We start from the raw sequence: 22,829 nt of genomic DNA, 5'->3' as shown, positions 1-22,829 counted from the left end.
TACCTTGAAAATAAAAGTTCTCCAAATGCCCTGAAATTTAAATATGATTTTTTTCCAGAATATTTGAGAATATTTGGCACAAAGAACATAGCAGGGGGGCCAACCACCTGCCCACGAGGGTTGAGGGTGCGCCCTACCCCCCTGGGCACGCCCCTTGCCTCGTGGGCCCACGGTGGCCCTCCTCCACTTATTCCTCTACCCACACACTTCATCTTCATCCCACAAACATGAATATCCAGCTCGAGCACGAGTTCTAGCTCACTTTGCTGCCATTTTCGATCTCCTTGCTCAAAGCACCTCTCACAAAACCGCTTGGGGAGATTGTTCCTTGGTATGTGACTCCTCCATTGGTCCAATTAGTTTTTGTTCTAGTGCTTTATTCATTGCAAATTTTTTCTGCTCAGGTGACCCTGTTCTTGAGCTTGCATATCAAATTTATATGGTCAAAAGTAGTTTCGATGCATGATATAGGCCCTAGGCACTTGTATGAGTAGTTGCTATCAATATTATTGAGTTTGGTATACTTTTATTTTGATGTTACTAAAAATTTCAGAATTTTTCAGAAAATGATGAGGAGACTATTGAGGGGCTCATCAAGCCACAGCTCGAAGGAAAAGGCACCAAAGACTAAGTATAATTTGCCGTGCATCGCGGAGATTCGGGCGTGTGAATGGCCTTCCGAGGATTTCTTGGGAGCAGCTAGTATTTATGAAGATTTTCATGAGTTGGCTAAGAATGCAGGCCTCACCGCTTTCCTCCACGACCAATGGGATCAGTATCTCTTACTCACAAATACCTTTGTGCACAACTTTCATTTCCATTCTAGGAACTCGCCACCTACGGTGGAGTTTCATTTATATGATGAGCATAAGGAGATGTCACTTTATGATTTTTATTGGATTTGTTTAGTCCCTTTTGAGGGCAAGACAGAAGAACCACATCATGATGATGTGGAGGGGTTTATTGATACTATCACTATAGGGGAAACTAGGAAGGCTTCCGATGCACGAATCACTAGCATACATTTTCCTGTTTTACGTTACTTTTCATTATTCGCTAGTCGTTGCTTAATTGGACGCGGAAACTATGGAAACCTTAGTATCCCTGATATAATTATTATGCTCCATGGTTTAGTCAGTGATAACACTTTTAGTATGGGCGGTATTATTGCCAAACGGTTAAGTTGGAACCATACCAAGGGCCCCATCTTTGGAGGCATCTATGCTTCACGCCTAGCTGCACATTTTAACATACCTATTAGGCAAATTGCGAAGGAAGAAAAGGTGTTGCCTCGTGTTCATCTAGATTATAAAGGTATGGTGGCTCATGATTTTATTGTTAAGAATAGGGAAGGAGAGCTTAAATATCAATTTTTCTTTAATAAACATCATCTTGAGACTATTACCCTGCCTGCTCCTTCTTTGTTTGATTTATCTTCAGGCACGTACCTTGTTCCGTTAAAGGCTATTCATGCCTACCGGAACCCTGCACCAGCCGAGGAGCCAGAGCCAGAACCACAAGTTGGTCCTTCACGACGGTCTAATTACCAATGGGATCTGGAGATGATTGTCAGCCAGTGGCAATCGGAGTCTTCCTCTTCTTCTTCTCAGTACGACCCCAAGTACTATTATGGATATCCACCAGGCCAGCCGTGGCCATAGACCAACTTAGGCCAAAAGCCTAAGCTTGGGGAGTATGTATTTCCCACCGACATTACATTTATGTTCACACAATCATTGCTAGATGTCGGTGCTCATACTTTTTCATTGCATCCATGCTAGTTTATTTTCTTTTTTATGCTTTCTTCTTGTGTGTTTAATAAACCTTAAGAAAAACCAAAAAAATTAGTTGTAGCTTTTAATCAGTATAATTTCCTTGCTTGTAGTAGTAATTAAAAAGAAAACCCAAAAATAGTTCATGTTCTTCTTTTGCTTGTTGAGAGCTTTCCCATGTAAATAGGTTTATTTCTTTCCTTTCCTTTGGGGGTCGATAGGAGAAGACCATAATTAAATTGTTGAAGTGGCTCTTATATGCATCATTGTTTATTTGACAAAAGTGTCGATATTGCCTTGTCTTCTCCTGTTTATTTAATGCTTGCAGATTCCAGCTTAGTCCAATGCATATGCACTATTATTATTATGCACATCATTCGATCGTGCAAGTGGAAGGCAATTATGATGATATATGATGGACTGGCTGAGATGAGAAAAGCTGGTATGAGCTTGACCTCTTTTGTTTTTGTAAATATGATTAGTTCATCGTTCCTGATTCAGCCTATTATGAATGAACATGTTTGCAATGACAACTAGAGATCATAGTTTCTTTTGCCATGCTTGATTAGCTATGAGTTATAATGGTTTACCTTGAGTGCCAACATGCTATTTAGATAGTTATGATGTGGTATGATAGGGTGGTATCCTCCTCTGAATGATTTAAGTGACTTGATTTGGCGCATGTTCACGCATGTAGTTGAAACAAAATCAACATAGCCTTCATGATATTTATGTTCATGGTCGATTATATCCTACTCATGCTTGCATTCGGTGTTGATTAATTTTAATGCATGTTCATGACTGTTGTCGCTCTCTAGCTGGTCGCTCCCCAGTCTTTTGCTAGCCTTCACATGTACTAAGCGGGAATACTGCTTGTGCATCCAAACTCCTTAAACCCCAAAGTTATTCCACATGAGTCCACTATACCTACCCATATACGGTATCTACCTACCGTTCCAAGTAAATTTGTACGTGACAAACTCTAAACCTTCAAATAAATATCCTATTTTGTATGCTCGAATAGCTCATGTATCAACTATGGTTGTCTGTATCTTCCATGTTAGGCGGGTTATTCTGAAGAGGAGTGGACTCCGCTCCTCACTCACGAGATAAATGGCTGGTCACCGGGATGCCCAGTCCCATGCTTTATGAAAACTAAATCAAAATAATTGCAAACAAAACTCCCCCTGGGACTCTTGTTAGTTGGAGTCACTCATTGTTTCGAGCAAGCCATGGATTGATGCTTGTTGGTGGAAGGGGGAGTATAAACTTTACCATTCTGTTTGGGAACCGCCTATAATGTGTGTAGCATGGAAGATATCGCCATCTCTTGGTTGTTATGTTGACAATGAAAGTATACCGCTCAAAATATCATTCACCTCTATTTCAAAACCAAGCTCTGGCAGCTTACAAATCCCTGCTTCCCTTTGCGAAGGGCCTATCTATTTACTTTTATGTTGAGTCAGCATCCTCTTATTAAAAAGCACCAGTTGGAGAGCACCGCTGTCATTTGCATTCATTATTGTTAGTTTACATTGAGTATGACTTGACTGGATCTCTTTTACCATGAATTACAATGTCTACTCAGTCCTTGGTCTTTAAAGGTGCTCTGCATTTATGTTTTAGAAAGGGCTAGCGAGATACCATCTTATGATATCATATTATGATTGTTTTGAGAAAGTGTTGTCATCCAAGATTTATTATTATGGCTCGCTAGTTGATTATGCTATTGATATGAGTAAACTTGAGACCTATGCATTATTTTGAATGTGGTTAGTTATAATCTGTGCTGAAAACTTGAATGCCGGCTTTACATATTTACAACAACAAGAGCAAACAGAGTTTGTAAAAGTTTTTCTTTATCACTTTTAGTTTGTCAACTGAATTGCTTGAGGACAAGCAAAGGTTTAAGCTTGGGGGAGTTGATACGTCTCCAGCGTATCTGCTTTTCCAAACACTTTTTCCCTTGTTTTGGTCCCTAACTTGCATGATTTGAATGGAACTAACCCTGACTGACGATGTTTTCAGCAGAATTACCATGGTGTTATTTATGTGCATGAGCAAACGTTCTCGGACTGACCTTAAACTTCACGGAGCCACTTTTCAGAAAATAATAAAAATACCTGCAAAAGATGAAGGCCAGGGGACCCTCCACCTCTCCACGAGGGTGGGGGCGCGCCTGCCCCCCTAGGGCACGCCCCCCTACCTTGTGGGCCCCCTGTTGCCTCTCTGACTCCAACTCCAACTCTATATATTGAGTTTTGGGGAGAAAAAAATCTTAGAGAAGAAATCATCGCGTTTTACGATACGGAGCCGCCACCAAGCCCTAAAACCTCTCGAGAGGGGAATCCGTCACCACCGTCATCATCAACCATCCTCCATCACCAATTTCATGATGCTCACCACCGTGCGTGAGTAATTCCATCGTAGGCTTGCTGGACGGTGATGGGTTGGATGGGATCTATCATGTAATCGAGTTAGTTTTGTTAGGGTTTGATCCCTAGTGTCCACTATGTTCTGAGATTGATGTTGCTATGACTTTGCTATGCTTAATGCTTGTCACTAGGGCCCGAGTGCCATGATTTAAGATATGAACCTATTATGTTTTCATCAATATATGAGTGTTCTTGATCCTATCTTGCAAGTCTATAGTCACCTATTATGTGTTATGATCCGTTAACCCCGAAGTGACAATAATCAGGATACTTACCGGTGATGATCGTAGTTTGAGGAGTTCATGTATTCACTATGTGTTAATGCTTTGTTCCGGTTCTCTATTAAAAGGAGGCCTTAATATCCCTTAGTTTCCGTAAGGACCCCGCTGCCACGGGAGGGTAGGACAAAAGATGCCATGCAAGTTCTTTTCCATAAGCACATATGACTATATTCGGAATACATGCCTACATTATATCAATCAACTGGAGCTAGTTCTGTGTCACCCTAGGTTATGACTATTACATGATGAACCACATGCGGCATAATTCTCCATCACCGATCCATTGCCTACGAGCTTTCCATATATTGTTCTTCGCTTATTTACTTTTCCGTTGCTATTGCTATCATCACTACAAAATACCAAAAATATTGCTTTTACTACTGTTACTTTTTGTTACCGTTATCATTACTATCGTATTACTTTGCTACTAAATACTTTGCTGCAGATATTAAGCTTCCAGGTGTGGTTGAATTGACAACTCAGCTGCTAATACTTGAGAATATTCTTTGGCTCCCCTTGTGTCGAGTCAACAAATTTGGGTTGCATACTCTACCCTCGAAAACTGTTGTGATCCCCTATACTTTTGGGTTATCAAGCCCCGACGCTGCTTCCCCGTAGCCATCGACCATCGCGACATCTCTGCTTCCCTGTCGCCGGTAGCCACCGCAACCACGCCGGCCTCACCAACTAGGCAGCTGGAGCTGCCTACTTCATTGGGCTGCCAGATAGGTCGCACCCTCATCTCAAATCACTTTATTTAGGCGTCCGTTGTCTGAATTTTTATTCTGGGCCAATCGATTCCCAATGGGAAGCAGCACCCCTCGAGCCGGCGGAGCTCCTAGGCTGCCGATTGGCTGGTGTCTAACGTAAGGGTGCGGGGGCGCAAGTTCGCCATGGAAGCAGCGCTTAGATGGCTATGTTAGAGGTTCGTGGGTTGAAGGTACTACTGCCGCTAGATTTGGATGATGGCCAGTCTTTGTGGATTGGCCTGGGGCGGCGCAACCACGGCAGTGCGGTGGGGCGGGGAGCGGGGTTTTGTTCGGGGCCACAGACGGCGGAGGCAGGCTGCTCTGCCGGTGGTCGCTGGCTCTTCGGGGAAGATTCCAAACAGTGTCAGCCGGGAGGCACAAGACGGCCATCAAGCATCCCGGCATAGATCAGACAGTACCAAAGTAAAATAAAATCGTGTGACCCCAATTTAGTCTAGAGTCAACATATGTGTGACCACTCTCGTACCTTGCGGTTGATCTCTTAGGGTATTTCTTCATATGAGAGAGATGTGTCATTCTCAACATTATGCGTTTTCTGCATTTTCAGCCACACCGTCTTCCTACTCATCACAGCTGCTCCAACAAGGGAAGCATACACTAGAAGGGAGCTATAGTCCCCACTCAACAGTTCCCTGCATCGAATGCGCGTGCCCGACATGGACAGCCACAACAACTGCAGGGCCATCGACAAGTCAGCACATGATGCTCAATTCTATGGATGGCAGCCAGATAGGTTGTACCCTCATCTTACTTGTGTGCAACATTTATGGCTTTATTATTCATCTAAGCATGGGAAATAGATTATCACATTTCTATGTATATTCATGCTGATCTCTTACGGGTCTAGTTAAGTAGTTAACGGTGTTCCATAGTTCAGCTAAGAGACTTGTTCTTTAGGTAACGCTATTCCGTAGTTATCACCCATCAGCCAATGCTATCCCATAGGCTAGTGATTATAGTGTTATAGCACTTCTAGTATAACCTATGTTGTTCCTTAATACTTTTGTGTGCTTTCATCTGTTTTCTCCCTTTAGTTTTTGAGACCTGTTGCTGCTAGTTAACCCAAGTCCTACTATTTATGTCGTCTGCTACAGGCACTCATTACATAAATCTAACTACTAGTTGTCTTCCATGCATGTCAGATATAATTACACACACTTATTTATCCACAAGAACCTCATGGAGCAATGTAACGGCCAACAAACTTGACGTCAATGATACCCAATATAATGGAACATGTAAAGGCGGTTCTTCACAAGACTTGCAGAAAGATGATGAATCTATTCACCCCATAAGGTCCTTGCTCTAACTTGGCCCTTCATATGGTTACAACATGCATATAATTTCCTGGAGTGCATCTACTCTGTTGCAATGCCTTGTGCTTCGCCTGCTGATCATGCATGTAAATATGGCATGCTTTCCTATTTTTCAGTACCTATTCCATTAATGATAACATGTTTTCAAATTCAAGTATTGTCATTCTACTCTATCGCAATGCCATCTGCTTAGTTTGGACATCATGCTTCTCAATATCTTATGCATTGCTATTCATCAGTATGTACTTCATCTGACTACCATAGCATGTTATTTTTTTACATTGAAGTGTTGTTCTAGTGGTCTCTTGCAATGCCATCTTAGTTTCCCAATCATACATGCATATGTTGCCTTAGTGTTTTTTTGTAATGTATTCCGCTAGCATACAATTTTACATTCAAGTAGTGTTTTTACACTATTGTCCTGTCGTATCCCTAGCTCTTACATCATACTCCCTCCGTCTACACTACATGTCGCAAAAATAGATAAAACTGGTTGTATCTAGAACTGAAATATGCCTAGACCCATCCATTTATTTCCGGATGGAGGGAATACATATCAATATGTCATGACTTTCTATTCTTCAGTACCTATTCCATCTATGTTGTAACATGTTTTATAACTGAAGCACCATTCTTCTATATAAGGCATGCAAGGGGAAGACTGAGCGAGTCCTGGATTAAGGGGTCCTCGGGCGTCTGGCCTATGTGACATGGGCCAGACTCTCTCCCATGTCCTGATGGGACTCTCCTTGGCGTGGATGGAAAGCCTGGCGTTCAGATATGAAGATTCCTTTCTCTGTAACCGACTTTGTACAACCCTAGACCCCTCCGGTGTCTATATAAACCAGAGGGTTTAGTCTGGAGCGGCGATCACAATCATAGAGGCTAGACTTCTAGGGTTTAGCCATTATGATCTCGTGGTAGATCAAATCTTGTAATCCTCATACTCATCAATCTCAATCAAGCAGGACGTAGGGTATTACCTCCTTCAAGAGGGCCCGGACCTGGGTAAAACATCATGTCCCCTGCTTCCTGTTACCATCAACCTTCAACGCACAGTTCGGGACCCCCTACCCGAGATCTGCCGGTTTTGACAGCGACAAATACGGCTATGTTAGAATCTGAAGGGTTACAAACTTTCAAAGCGAAGGCTTGACCTTCGATATTGTCCCGTTCCGTAGTAGCTATCATGCACTGCTCGGCCTTACCGCTTTTGCTCCTTTTAATATGGTCCCACATTACGCCTATGTAAAGCTTAAGATGCCCGGTCCATGCGGCATCATCCTGATAAACGGAAACACGGAACGCTCCCTCCGTACAAAGGAGCATACTACGGCTACTGCAGCCGAAGTACAAAGCGGCCTCATCAAGCCATGTATCTCTATTGACCAGGACCGATCAATCTCAGAGCTGGATTAGCAGTTCGTCCTCCGTTGCTCGCCTCATATTGCCGCGAAGTTTGTATCGCGCATACATAATTATGCACTCAAAATACCCTGGTCATCAGTGGAGGCATAATACGGACATGCCTACAATGTGGTCCGCACTCCCATAGCCTTTTCCCCTTTTTCTAACTATTCTTTATCTTTTACCACAGGTGACTCAAAGCCTGGTCATCCTGTGGACTCTTTCTCAGTTCGGCTTTGTATATATGACCAAAGGCTATTCCTGCCAAGGAGTCCTTTCGCCGAGGCAAGGCAACGCAGACGTGCGACAGGAGGTCCAAATGATTTTTTGTAGACCGCACTCTTTATTTCAAACCTGTAAAGTGCCATTTTCCTTAGCCTTCGACCCCCGGTATGTTAAATAGTCCGGATGGTGGCATTATAATCTGAAAGATTGCGTTTGACATGTCAATCAGATTCCAGTGAACATAGTCCGCATTTAGTATTTGCTTTTTCTAAAGATATGATTTTTGCTTCTTCGGTTGTTTCACGCACGCACCTTGGCATAAATTGCCAAGGGCTCGATATGGCAACATATGAGTTACCGACAAGTTCGAACAGCTTTATAGCATACTTCGGCATCACGAGTTTGGCCTTATATGCATCAACTCCGAATCATGTCTTTGGTCAATAGTTGTGTTGCCTAGCTCCTGTGCTTACTACCTTATGTTCCATCCTATCGGCTAAGGTAGTAAAGGGAGAACTACTGCGATTGTGTTTCCGATTCGTCTAGTCAAGCACCTCAGTAGAGAAAGCCGAAAACTAACTGTCTTGATGCGGCGAGAGCTGGTCAACCACTCAATGACTTATCAGAATCTTTCGCGATTCCTTCCCTATTACACGAAGGACCATTCTTATGGGCACCTATGCATTGCACCGTATTCGGATAACCGCGTACATACCAGGGGCTATATCATAGACCCACCGTCAAACTCCTATGACTAAGTGAAAGTGTTAAAGCCCTATAGTTCGATTGCCTAGTTCGCTGCATTGACACCTCCTTCATGGACCAAGACGTTGGGTCAGGAGTGATCATGTGCTTTTACAAACACCCCCGTATTATATGCGAGGGGGCCGAAGCCGACGACTAGTAAACTTTCAGATTATACAAAAAACGGCCGCACAGGAGGAGCCAAAACTTTCAGGCAAAATGCATAGCCTATAATATATCATTGTTTTTACAATTTCAGTACAATCACTCGAATATCATATCCTTCGAGCACTGACCCTCTATCAAGCAGGCGCCCTCTAGGACATCCTCAAAATAGTGCTCCGGTGTGTGATGGTCCTTGCCCTCAGGTGGACTCTTTGCTGCCATATCGGTGGCCTTCATCCTCGTCCAGTACGTCTTGACGTGGGCAAGGGCCATCTGTGCACCTTCAATGCACGTTGACCGCTTAACGGCGTCGATACGCGGCACCACATCAACAAGTCGCTGCATCAAACTGAAATAACTATTCGGAATTGGCTCAGTCGGCCACAACCAGACAACGACGTCCTTCATGGCAGATCCAGATATTTTGCGGAGCTCCGCCCACTGGGCCATCTGTTTGTTTAGCAACAGTGGACGCTTTGGCATGCTGAATTGTGAACAGAAAAGCTTCTTGGTTGCGTGTCCTTCTTGCGCTTGGAAAAACTGCGCCGCATCAGAGACACTCTTCGGCATGTCCGGACATGATTGGGAGGCTCAGAGCAATTAAGTTGAAACCTGGGTGCTGGGACTCGAGGTTGGAAAGGTTGAAGAAGAGGTAGGCGTAGAGGAGAAAGACGGGTTTGTGCCCCTTTGTAAAGGCGATGAATATCAAACGCCTCCTCATAGGCCTTAAAGCCTGCGTATTCATAAGGGGTCATGCCAACGGAATGGCTGAGTTACCCACACCTGTATTAATGAGAATCCCGCAATAAGGGGACACGATCTCTGCTTCGACAAGACGTGCCAATAAAACCGCATCTTGAAACGTGGAGCGGGAGGCTAAAGAAAAAATGGTTTGAATTAATGACCGGGCAAGGATGTGATGTCGGGCTACAAAAGTTGTCAGCAGATTGGACTCGTGAAATATTATACTCTCTGTGGTTGTCTATGGTATTTGTTTTGCAGAGCCGGACACGCTTTCTGTGGAGGCTTTGGAGAATTCGAAGGAGGAACCCGCCTTGCAATGCCAAAGACAATCTGTGCGTCAGACACATCGTCATTGAAGCCTAGCTCAGGGGCTATTGAGGGTGTCTTGGATTAAGGGGTCTTCGGGCGTCCGGCCTGTGTGACATGGGTTGGACTAATGGGCTATGAAGATACAAGACAGAAGACTCTCTCTCGTGTCCAGATGGGACTCTCCTTGGCGTGGATGGCAAGCCTGGCATTCGAATATGAAGATTCCTTTCTCAGTAACCGACTTTGTACAACCCTAGACCCCTCTAACGCCTATATAAACCAGAGGGTTCAGTCCGGAGAGGCAATCACAATCATACAGGCTAGACTTCTAGGGTTTAGCCATTACGATCTTGTGGTAGATCAACTCTTGTGTTCCTCATACTCATCAGTATCAATCAAGCAGGACGTAGGGTATTACCTCCTTCAAGAGGGCCCGGACCTGGGTAAAACATCATGTCCCCTGCTTCCTGTTACCATCAACCTTCGACGCACAGTTCGGGACCCCCTACCCAAGATCCGCCTGTTTTGACACCGACATAGACGACTATGTTAGAATCTGAAGGGTTACAAACCAAGTCTTTGCAAAGGAGCCAAATGCCAGGAGATAATAAACCAACTCCAGTTTTCATAAATACTGCTCCAGCACAGAGAAACCCAACTCCCACTGATAATAAGCAGATTCCAGTGGCCAAAGAACTAGTCCGCTCTAGTCCAGCAAAAATATGTCAACTCCATTCTAAGAAGCATGTGCATATCCTCGCATCATGAAATTTTATAGCATTCTGATCATATTTTCTACATATTTCTTACTCATCTCGCTTTTAGAAAATAAGCTTAAAGAATAGAAGACTTTCTGTACTGGGATCGCATTCGAGGAAAGTATCTTACGGGAATTCTCTGTGCTCCAATGCTGATGTAAGTACCTATTGTATATCACTATATTTTTACATCAGCATGTATTTTGTTAATCAGTGTAAATCCAAGCTTTATTTGATATAATTCAGTTGTAGCAAAATGTTAAAGGCGACATTGTTGATTTTTGTAAGGAAAACTGCCTGGTAGTCTTGCATACTGAGCTGCATGAGTGTACTATCTCATATCATGCACATTACCGAATTGTAGTGCTGCTCTGCTTGCCCATTCATTCACTTTGTCAATGTTGCTTTCGTATTACCTTACCTGGCTGATGATAGATGTGCCATATTGTGTTAATTTGGTTTAGGCTGGTGTTGTCTGGTTGCCCAAACGTTCGGTGCTTTCCTATTATCCGACATGGCCAATGATAGCAATGTTGGTGTGTTAATTTGGTGCAGGCTGCTAAAGATAAGAAGACAAACTCTAAAAACTGCAAGGCAACCCCATTGTTTCTTTCCAATAAATCTAGGCCAGGTAATATGGCAATAACTCATGATTAATCTGTTCGGTTCCCCTCCTAATTTATGTTATGATGAAGTGGTCTACACACTCTCCACTATAAATAATACAAGCCTGCCAAAATCACCATCTGAATCTGTTCAGTTTCCTCTATCTTGAATGCAATGAAAAAAAATGTATGTTTGTCAACCAATTAATGGCTGAAGCAATGATGGAAATAATGGAGGAATCAGATCTGCACATTCGTGCGCAAAAACAACTGATCAATGTTTGCACAGACAGTATAGCAAAGCAGCAAGAACTTGCCCACATGCTTATGGGCGTCATTCGCGCTGAGGTTGCAGAATGTGACGTTGTACATCATTAGTTTCTGTTCGTTTATTTGCACTGGCATCAATCTTTGATTGCCTAGTTGATGTAATTTCCTGTAATATACATTGGATGTGCAACATTTTTCCCTATATGCCGTACCTTTACTTGATCGGTTTTGGTCCTGTACATAATTACTCATCGTAATGGGCTCAAATTATCTAATTGGGCCTAAAGACATATACGAACTTTAGTGGGCCCATTAATTTAATGGGCCATTACCGGGCCAAAAGTTAATGGTCGACCCTCTTACCTTCCGGGTCGTTAACAGGCCGACATCGAAGCGGGCAACAGGTGGGCCATTTGATTTAACGGGCCGTTAACATGCCGTTACTAAGGTCAGTCTACATATGGCACAACTATACTGTGGGCCTTTAGCGGGCCGAAAGAGACAATGGGCTCATACTAGACCATGAAGAACATAGGCCGCTAAGAGGCTGAAAGTCAGGTCATACTGTAAACGGCCCAACTATGCTGTGGGCCTTTAGCGGGCCGAAAGAGAAACCGGGCTGGTATTGGACCATGAAGAGCATGGGCCATTAAAAGTCCAAAGTCAGGTCCGACTACAAATGGCCCAACTCATTTACGGGCCGTCAACAAGCTGAAAGACACACCGGGCCGGGAATTGGCCGAAGACTTAAATGGGTCACTAAAAGGCCAAAACTAAGGTCCGACTATAAATGGCCCAACTCATTTATTTGTCGTCAACAGGCTGAAAGACACATCGGGCCAGAAATTGGCCCAACAGTTAAATGGGTCGCTAAAAGTTGAAATATGTACATCCTAAAAATCGGCCCATCCCTTGAATGTCACCATTTTGTGGGATGTCTCAAATCATTTTGAGCATTTACAGTCGTTATGCTGTCGGAGTTATCCTAGGTTTCTAAATAGTCTGATGCACTTGCAAATCTTTCCTCCATGTTCCTGTTGTATTTTTGGGCCAGATTAAGCACACTAATCGATGTGTTGAGGTACTCCATTGCCTTGACGTGTATGTTGGAGTTAGTATTATGACCCTAGGTGTCCTCGAGAATCTAGCAATGCTTTCGTATCTCCAATGTGATGATTCTAGCCATCATTCTTAAAAGCATCCCGTGATGCCATTTAGTAGTAGGTATTCTACTCTTGGGTTCTTGACCCAAGATTCACTCTACTTACCTCGTGTCGATAGTGTTGCTCGTACCTTTAGGATATTAGTAACCTTTGCAATAGTCCTCGAGGTCCATGGTATTTCGTTCTTCCAGATACCATGAGCTGCTTACGGCAGAAGTTCTTTTGAACCAAAAGATCACAACCAGAGTGCTCTTGATGATTTCTCCATTCTATATTATGAATTTGCCAGTTCTACCGTTCTGCATGGGTTATCCGGAAGAAACCTGTTGAACTTGGTTCGACATATTAATCCACGCATCCATAGAAAGTTATATGTTCCTTGAGTTGTCCCCCTTCAGTTATACTCCGACCTTCATCTATCAATTGATAATCAAGAGTATGTGAGAATTCGTTCATCGGTGCCTATCGTTCTTGTGGTCCATCAAGCCATTCTAGTTCAAAATGACTAGGAGAAACAAATTCCAGTACCTCATCCATTTCTAGGATTGGGTCAAAGCAGTTGTATTTCACAGATCAAATGCAATCAAGCTATTGGTTTGTTCTACCCTGAAGTATTATCCACTTTATGTCAGGAATGTCATGAGAATTGCACCTTCCCTTATGAATTCTTGACGTAGTGATACTTCTTGCCATCATTATTCATTCCTCGGTGTCGCGTTGTCGCCACCAGAATACCGACAAGTGAATTGCGATGTGTGAAATCAATACTGCTAGCAACCCCGTTGCTTGGTAGTTAATGGACAATAATCTCATTCTTAGCGTGTTGGTATTGAATTATCATTCTAAGATTGATCGTGCTACCTAGTCCTTATTTCTGGTGCACTCTTTGATCAATGAGTTAGGATTTTGTCAAACCCTTGCTATGTTGATCATATCGTCTTGCCCTGAAAAGTGAGACTGTTCTCGAGCTTAATAACATATCGGTGGGTTGTGATTTTTCAAATATCTTCTTGGAAGTATCTCCAGGTTGTCCCCTGACCGCTATGTTGAGCTCGGGATCAAGTTGGTTTCTTGTAACCAACCCTTCTCCAAGAATCTGTGTTGCATACCCCTGAGCTAGTCGGTTAAGCTAAACAACAACTTGGAGAGTTGGAAGATAAAAGCTTGTCCGACCTAGTTCATCACTAAGGGATATCTTGTATGTGTGTTGAAGGAAGCTGGTATTCTCATTGATTGACCCTCGTGATCAGTTAATGGGACCTATCACCTTATCCAACATTTGATTTGAGTATGGGCTATCGTCAAATCAAATCAGAACCAACGATATTTGTAATGATGTCTTACTTGTGGTTGTTTCCTCAAGCATACACCATTATATTCTTTGGGTTTGACCAATGCTATCGCTTTGTTCACATAGTTGTGGAATTCCATCTTCATGGAAATTTGGATGACCTGTTGTTGAGTCCATGTAAGTGCATCTAGTGGCACCCCTAGTTGGTTTTGGAGTATTGACGACAAACCTAGTTGAGGGACTAATGTGTTTGTGAGAATTGTAGGATAACATAGGTAGAAGTCCCTCATTGATTCGGTTTTCCTACCAGAGATGACCCCTAAAAATGTATGAAGACATTGAAGTCAAAGGTGGTATATGAAGATATTCACATTGAAGACTATGACAAGAGAAGACACCACATGAAGCCTATGGAGCTCGAAGACTTAGATCTTTTGTAGTTCTCTTTCTTCTGTGTTGAGTCATAGGAACCACCATACTGTTAAGTGGGGTCCAAGAGAACCAGTCAGAATGACTGAAGTGATGCTTAAACAAAACCTATGTCTTCGAGTGAAGACTTTGAGAGCGAATCTTGTCCAGAGTCAGGCAAGTCAGCTTTGCTTGAAGCCCAAGTAAAGTTGCCGTGTGAGTTTGAAATCTGACCATTGGAACACGTGTCAGTTCCTTAGTGACCCAGGGTCATTTAGGAAAAATCAGGTCGGGTTGCCAAGTGGCTATAAATAGCCCACCCCCTACAACCATAAACGGTTGGCTGCTCAGATTCAGAGTACGGCTTTTGTCGTTTGAGAGCAACCCACCTCGAAGCCTTTGAGAGACAATTCCTTGCGAGGATAAAGCCCTAACCACCCGGAGCCAAAGAGAATTAGGCATCACTTAAGTCTTCTTGTATGTGTGATCTGAACACTTATTACACTTGAGGACTGTGCATCCTCCAGCCGGTTAGGCGTCGCGTTCTGAGCATCCAAGAGACATTGTGGATTGCCGGTGAACGAAGTCTGTGAAGGTTTGGGAGTCTACCTTGAAGACTTACCAGAGTGATTGGGCGAGGTCTGTGTGACTTAGCTCAAGGGGAATACGGTGAGGACTGGGTGTCCTGAGCTGCGTGTTTAGGACTGGGTGTCCAGGACTGTGTGTCCTAAGGTTTAAATACCTAGCCGCCCTAACTAGACGTACAGTTGTCACAGCAACTGGAACTGGTCCAACAAATCATTGTCTTCAGCGAGTCACTGGTTTCATCTCCCCTTCCCTTTACTCATTGTTACTCCTTGTGAAGTCATTGTATGTTCGTACTATCTTTTGTCTTCACTGAGTGACTGCGTGTTCTGTGTGGCTTCACAATATCTTCCTACATGATCCTTACTACATTGCTGCTATTAGTCATTGTGCTTTCACTCTATTGAATACTTGACTATGGCTTGCCTAGTGTAGTCTACCTTCCGCTGCAGGGTAATAGGTTTATTTCCATCGTTTGTCTTCATAACTTCCACGTTTTGAAGACTTTCATAAAAATCGCCTATTCACCCCCCTCTAATCGATATAACGCACTTTCAGTTGGTATCAGAGCAAGGTGCTCCCTTGTTCTGTGTGATTCGGTTTAACCACCTGGAGTTTTAGCTATGTCGACTGCAGGGATAATTAAAGTCTCCGCTGCGTGCCCCGTCTTCGATGGGACTGAATATCCCTACTGGAAGAATAAGATGCGCATGCATCTTGAAGCCATTGACGTCGACCTATGGTATGTCGTTAAGAACGGCGTTCCCAAGGCTGGAGAAGGTGTCACTGCTGCTGATGTCAAGAAGTTTGTTCAACTGGACTCTACTGCCAAGAATATCATCTGTGGTCATCTGACCAAAGGACAGTATGGCCGTGTGAGTGCTTTGGAAACATCTAAGCTGGTCTGGGACTGGCTCTCCAAGGTCAATGAAGGCGTCTCAACCCAGAGAGATCAGAGAATCAGTGTCCTTCGCAACTTCTTCAACCGCTTCAAGCGAAATGACAATGAGAATGTCCATCTCACATTTGACCGACTCACTGACATCACAAATGAGCTTCAAGCCCTCGGCGCTACTGAGATCACCAAACATGAAGTCGTCAAGACACTACTGAGATCACTTGATAGTTCGTTTGACACCCTAGCCCTGATGATTCAAGAACGTCCTGATTTCAAGACACTCGATCCGTCTGACATACTTGAGAGGCTCAACACACATGAGTTTCACCTTTCTGAGAAAAGAGATATCTACGGTCCAAACTATGGGCGAACTCGTGCCTTGAAGGCAAAAGATGTCTCCTCATCTGAAGAAGAATCTGACAGCAGTTCGGATGATCCTGAAGACATTGGAAGGGAACTTGCTATGCTTGTGAAGAAGTTCCAGAAATTCACCAAGAAGAAAAGTTTCAGAAAGTATTCCCGATCAAGCTCAAGGAATGATGAAGCTTCTGCTCACGACTACAAGAAGAAAACATGTCACAAGTGCAAGAAACCTGGCCACTTCATCTCTAAGTGTCCGCAGTGGGACAATGAGAACAAAAAGAGGAAGAAGAGCAAGGAATATGACTCGGACGACAAGAAGAAGAAGAAATACTCAAAGTCTTCTTCCAAGTCTTCCTCAAAGTCTTCATCACACAAGAAGAGCTCATCTGGCAAGGCACGTGCGTTTGTTGGCAAGGAAATGGATTCAGAGGAGGAATCCGCTTCTGAGGAGGCGGAGGTGGAGTCTGAGGAGGAGTCCGATTCAGGCGTCGCAAGTCTGGCTACAGCATATGTTGCCAAGTCCATCTTCAACACTGAAGACAATGACTTCATCACCAACACCGATGCAAATGAGAAGGACTACTCTGCTCCTACCTACTGCTTCATGGCACGCGGTGCCAAGGTAAACACACGCACTACCCACTATCAAACATCTAGTGACGATGACTCTAATTGTGGTTCAAGACCAAGCTACAAAACACTTGCTAAAATTGCAACTGAACAACAGAAAGCCATGGAACATATTCAAAAATTGTTAGACAAAAGCGATGATCTGTTGGGTGCTGAAATGACTCGATCTGAGTCCTTAATTGAAGACATAAAAAATCTTCATGTTAAGTATGAGGAACTTGAAAGTCGTCATGAAACACTCTCAACAACTCATGAAAAGCTCTCCTATGATTATATTCAAAGGAAGCAAGATCTTGAAAAATTGAGAGCGGCTCATGAAGATCTTCAAAAGGAAAACGAGTCACTTCGCGCCGAACAGATCAGTTCCGCTCAGGAAGGATTTGAACCACCATGTCTTAAATGCATTGAGCATGATAATGCTACTTCTGTTGCTGAATGTTCTACTGCTACTACTGTTGCAATATCTTCAACTGTTGATGTGGTAACTAACCCCTCTGCTGAGGATACCACTGCTATTGCTGATGAGAATGCTAGGTTGAAGACATTGCTTGAAACAGGGATGTACAAAAGTCTTAAAGGGCATTAGACACTATGTGATGTCCTCAAAAAGCAGATTCTGAACCGAAACCCGAGGAAAGAGAGTGTTGGGTTCGTAAGGAAAGTGAATGCTGATGGCTCTTACTGGAAACCTAAGGAGTACCCCAAAACCACGTGGGTTGCTGCAAAGGAACCTTCAGTAGATCCATCCAATCTATATGGCTTCACTTGTGCTAACCCCATTACCATTGATGAATCCTTTGATGCAAACTATAAACTATTTAAGAATCAGAATGGTGAAGTGTTTGCCAGGTACATTGGTACTAACTGCAGGAATGGACCGCCTATGAAGAAGATCTGGGTTCCTAAAAGGTGTCTGGAGAATCTTCCTGTGAATGTCATCATGACACCTCACGTGAAGAAGACAAACCTCAGACCAAAGGCTTCATACGGTCCAAAGGCTTCATACAGACAGAGGACTCACCTGAGTCGCACTAACGCAAATGCTTTGCAGGGAAACCATACTCAGGCCTATGAATATGAGAGCGGTTCATCAAACCGCCATGTTCATAAGACCAAGAACTATTCTGCTTATTCTTGTGAGTACTATTGTCCACCTGCAAGACTGTTTGCTAGGGCTCCAAAGCCAAAGTTCTCAGATGCTGCACTTAGACTTATTGCTTCTAAGCCACCCTTGAAGATGTGGGTGGCTAAGAAAGCTTAACTCTCTTTTGCAGGGAAAGGTCTCCAGCAGAAAACCAAAATCATTGGACGCTATTGCTGGGGACCTTAAACATATTTTAGGGTGCAAGATCAAATGTCCGAATGGTCTTACTATGTACTTCATTCCTGAATCGCTTGCTACTCTCCCTATTAGTCCAAATCTGGATCTAAGCTTTCATAACCCACTAGTTCGTCAAATGTTTTTTGCTTCACAATTCTCTTCGTGAAGCCTATCCCCCTAACTGCACTGTAGGGTACGACACCAGCGTCTTCAGAATGGATTATTGATAGTGGGTGTACAAATCACATGACTGGCAAAAGAAGCCTTCTTATGGACTCAACCTTACGTCCATCCGACAAGAGCCACATCACATTTGCTGACACTGGTAAAAGTAAGGTATTGGGTCTAGGTAGAGTTGCAATCTCAAGGGATCAACACATGGATAAAGTCATGCTTGTTGAATCCCTTGGCTTCAACTTAATGTCTGTCTAAATGCTTTGCGATTTAAACATGATCGTAATATTCGGAAAATATCATTGCCTTGTTCTAATGGAATCTGACAAGTCTCTAGTGTTTGAAGGGTATCGAAAAGATGATTTGTACGTGGTAGATTTCTCAGCAGGACCACAGCTTGCCATATGTCTTCTAGCAAAATCTTCAGAATGCTGGCTCTGGCATCGGAGGCTTGGGCATGCTGGCATGAGGAACCTCCACACCCTGGCAAAGAAGAAGCATGTCATAGGCATCGAGGGCGTCAAGTTCAAGAAAGATCACTTATGCGGTGCCTGTGAGGCAGGAAAGATGACGAGGGCCAAACATCCCTCGAAGACAATCATGACCACTACTCGACCCTTTGGACTGCTTCACATGGATCTTTTCGGTCCCACTCATTACTCAACTCTTACTACTACTGCTTCTCTCTATGGCTTTGTCATTTTTGATGATTATTCTAGATATACTTGGGTGCACATAATCCTTTACAAGACTGAAGTGCAGGATGTCTTCAGACGCTTCGCCAATCGAGCAATGAACAACTATGGCGCCAAGATAAAGCATATCAGAAGTGACAATGGCACTGAATTCAAGAACACTAGCCTTGATACATATCTTGATACCTTGGGCATCACACATGAATTCTCAGCCCCGTACACGCCACAGCAGAATGGAGTCGTCGAACGCAAGAACAGAACACTCATTGAGATGGCCAGAACGATGCTAGATGAATACAAGACTCCAAGAAAATTCTGGCCTGAAGCCATTGATACTGCATGCCATACAATCAATCATGTTTATCTTCACAAGCTTCTGAACAAGAAATCTTATGAGCTCCTTACTGGCAAGAAGCCAAATGTCAGTTACTTCAGAGTATTTGGCGCCAGGTGCTGGATCAAGGACCCACATCACACCTCAAAGTTTGCACCAAAAGCACATGAGGGTTTTATGCTTGGATATGGAAAGGATTCGCACTCCTACAGAGTCTCTAATCTCTTTCATTACAAAGTGGTTGAAACAGTGGATGTGCGGTTCGATGAGACCAACGGTTCACAAAGAGAGCAACTGCCAAATGTGCTAGATGAAGTTCCATCCAGTGAATCAATCAAGCTAATGGAAACGGGAGAAATTATACCTTCTAAAGCTCATCCTGAAGAAGAACTTATCATCTCAGCACCTGATCAACATGAAGACAATGCTCAGCCTGAAGACATTCCTTCTAACAACGACAATGATCAGCAAGAGCAAAATCTTCGCCCTGTACATCCTCGCGTTGCCAATGAAGTGCAGATTGAAAGAATAATTGATAGCATCAATGCACCCGGTCCACTCACTCGTTCAAGGGCAACTCAGCTAGCAAATTTCTGTGGGCACTTCGCATTTGTCTCAATAACAGAACCCAAGAAAGTTGAAGAAGCCTTCATGGAACCTGAATGGATTCAAGATATGTAAGAAGAGCTTCAATAGTTTGAGCTGAATAATGTATGGGAACTGGTCAAGCGTCCCGATCCTCGGAAGCACAACATAATAGGCACAAAATGGATATACCGCAACAAACAAGATGAGCACGGTCAAGTTGTCAGAAACAAAGCTCGTCTCGTTGCTGAAGGATATACTCAAGTGGAAGGCATTGACTTCGATGAAACATTTGCTCCTGTGGCTAGACTTGAAGCCATACGCATACTGCTGGCCTATGCAAATCATCACAACATACTTCTTTATCAAATGGATGTGAAGAGCGCCTTTCTCAATGGCAAGATTGAAGAAGAAGTGTATGTTGCACACCCACCTGGCTTTGAAGATCCAAAACATCCTGACATGGTATACAAGCTCAACAAGGCACTGTATGGCCTCAAACAAGCCCCTCGGGCCTGGTATGACACACTCAAATACTTACTAAAGAGCAAAGGCTTCATACCTGGTTCCCTCGACCCCACTCTCTTCACGAAGACATATGATGGTGAACTGTTTGTGTGCCAAATATATGTGGATGACATTATCTTAGGCTGCACCAATCAGAAGTATAGTGAAGAGTTTGGATATATGATGCAAGAGCAATATCAAATGTCTATGATGGGAGAGCTGAAGTTCTTTCTCGGTCTTCAAATACGACAGCAACGCAACGGCATCTTCATATCTCAAGAGAAGTATCTCAAAGATTGCCTGAAGAAGTTCGGTATGCAAGACTACAAAGGCTTCACGACGCCAATGCCAGCCAAGCATCATCTGGGTCCTGACGACAATAGTAAAGAGTTCGATCAAAAGGTATACCGCTCCATGATTAGTTCTTTACTTTATCTATGTGCATCTAGGCCAGATATTATGCTTAGTGTTTGCATGTGTGCTTGATTCCAAGCGGCACCAAAGGAGTCGCATCACTTAGTTGTGAAGCAAATTCTTCGATATTTGGCTCACACCCCAACTCTAGGATTATGGTATCCAAAGGGCTCAGAGTTTGATCTGGTTGGATTCTCGGATGCTGGTTATGCTGGTGACAAGGTGGATCGCAAGTCTACATCAGGCACATGTCATTTTCTGGGACGATCACTTGTATGTTGGTCTTCAAAGAAGCAGAACTGTGTATCTCTCTCCACTGCTGAATCTGAATACATTGCTGCTGGATCTTGCTGCGCTCAGCTTCTGTGGATGAAGCAAATTCTCAAGGACTATGGCATTCATCTGAAGCAAGTGCCACTCTAGTGCGACAACGAAAGCGCCATCAAGATTGCCAACAACCCAGTTCAGCACTCGAAGACAAAGCACATTGAAATTCGTCATCACTTTCTCAGAGATCATTTTGTGAAGGAAGATATTGATATCATACACGTCAACACTGAAGAGCAATTGGCAGATATCTTCACCAAGCCCTTGGATGAGAAGAGATTTTGCAAGTTACAGTGTGAGCTAAATATCCTGGAATCCTCAAATGTCATGTGACCAGGCACACATCCTAACCCTTATGCATATTGATGACTTAGATGTGCAACACACGAAGTAAAGTATATCTTCAATCAATGAAGACATACATTCTAAGTGTGAATACATTAATCTAGAATTTGACTTCGGAGCGCCACGATAATTGTGCGCCGTGTCTGGGTCTAATACTTCCTATACGATGGGTAACGCCACCACCAAGTGTTCTATTTTGAAGTGCTTCACTCATGGCGTTACCTTGCTATGTCTTCACATTTGGTTTGGCTTCAATCTCAACATGTCTTCATGATTATCTTCACTATGTTGATTATATATATATATACTAGTGTTCTGTCCTCTACAACATTCACTTATAGCTATGTCTTCTTGTTGAATCTTTTGAACTAAGTGAATGTGATCGGACCCTAACCTCTCTATGCTATCTATCTCAAACTCTATCTCTCCAAATCATACGCATTCTATTGAAACTGTCGAATATCTTCTCTGTGTCCTTGTCAGCAGAAGATACAAAGACAAACCTTAAGTCCACTTTCAATGCTCATTCCTCCACATGAAACCCGGAGAAGTAGGAACGACCACCCGACAATCCAGGCGTGCGTGGGACGTGGAACAAACACCAAAATTTTGCATGATGGCCACGTGTTCCTCAGATGCGAATCGCCAGGGGCACCTGTGTAATAACGCAGTGCTGCCCCTGTACCTATAAATACACACTTCACGGCGGTCATTATCTCTTCTTCCACTCTCGCACGAACCCTAGCGCCACCGCTAGCCCTCGACGATGCCGGCGATGAAGTGCTTCGCTGCCGCAACCTCTCCGACGCCGTCTTCACGCTGACCGCGGATATCGTCCTCTCCGCCATCGCCGTAGGTGTCCTCCGTCGCCAAGTTAGGGCACGAAAGATCGAACTGCTCGGCCTCATCTTCCACTCCGTCTAGCAGTTCTTAGTGTGGTAAATAAAACTTCCTTTTTACGGCACCGTTGATCCTATGGCTTTGTCAC

The sequence above is a fragment of the Triticum aestivum genome, chromosome 5A (assembly GCF_018294505.1).
Source record: "Triticum aestivum cultivar Chinese Spring chromosome 5A, IWGSC CS RefSeq v2.1, whole genome shotgun sequence".
In the NCBI taxonomy this organism is placed as follows: Eukaryota; Viridiplantae; Streptophyta; class Magnoliopsida; order Poales; family Poaceae; genus Triticum; species Triticum aestivum.
This window is presented reverse-complemented; position numbering follows the sequence as displayed.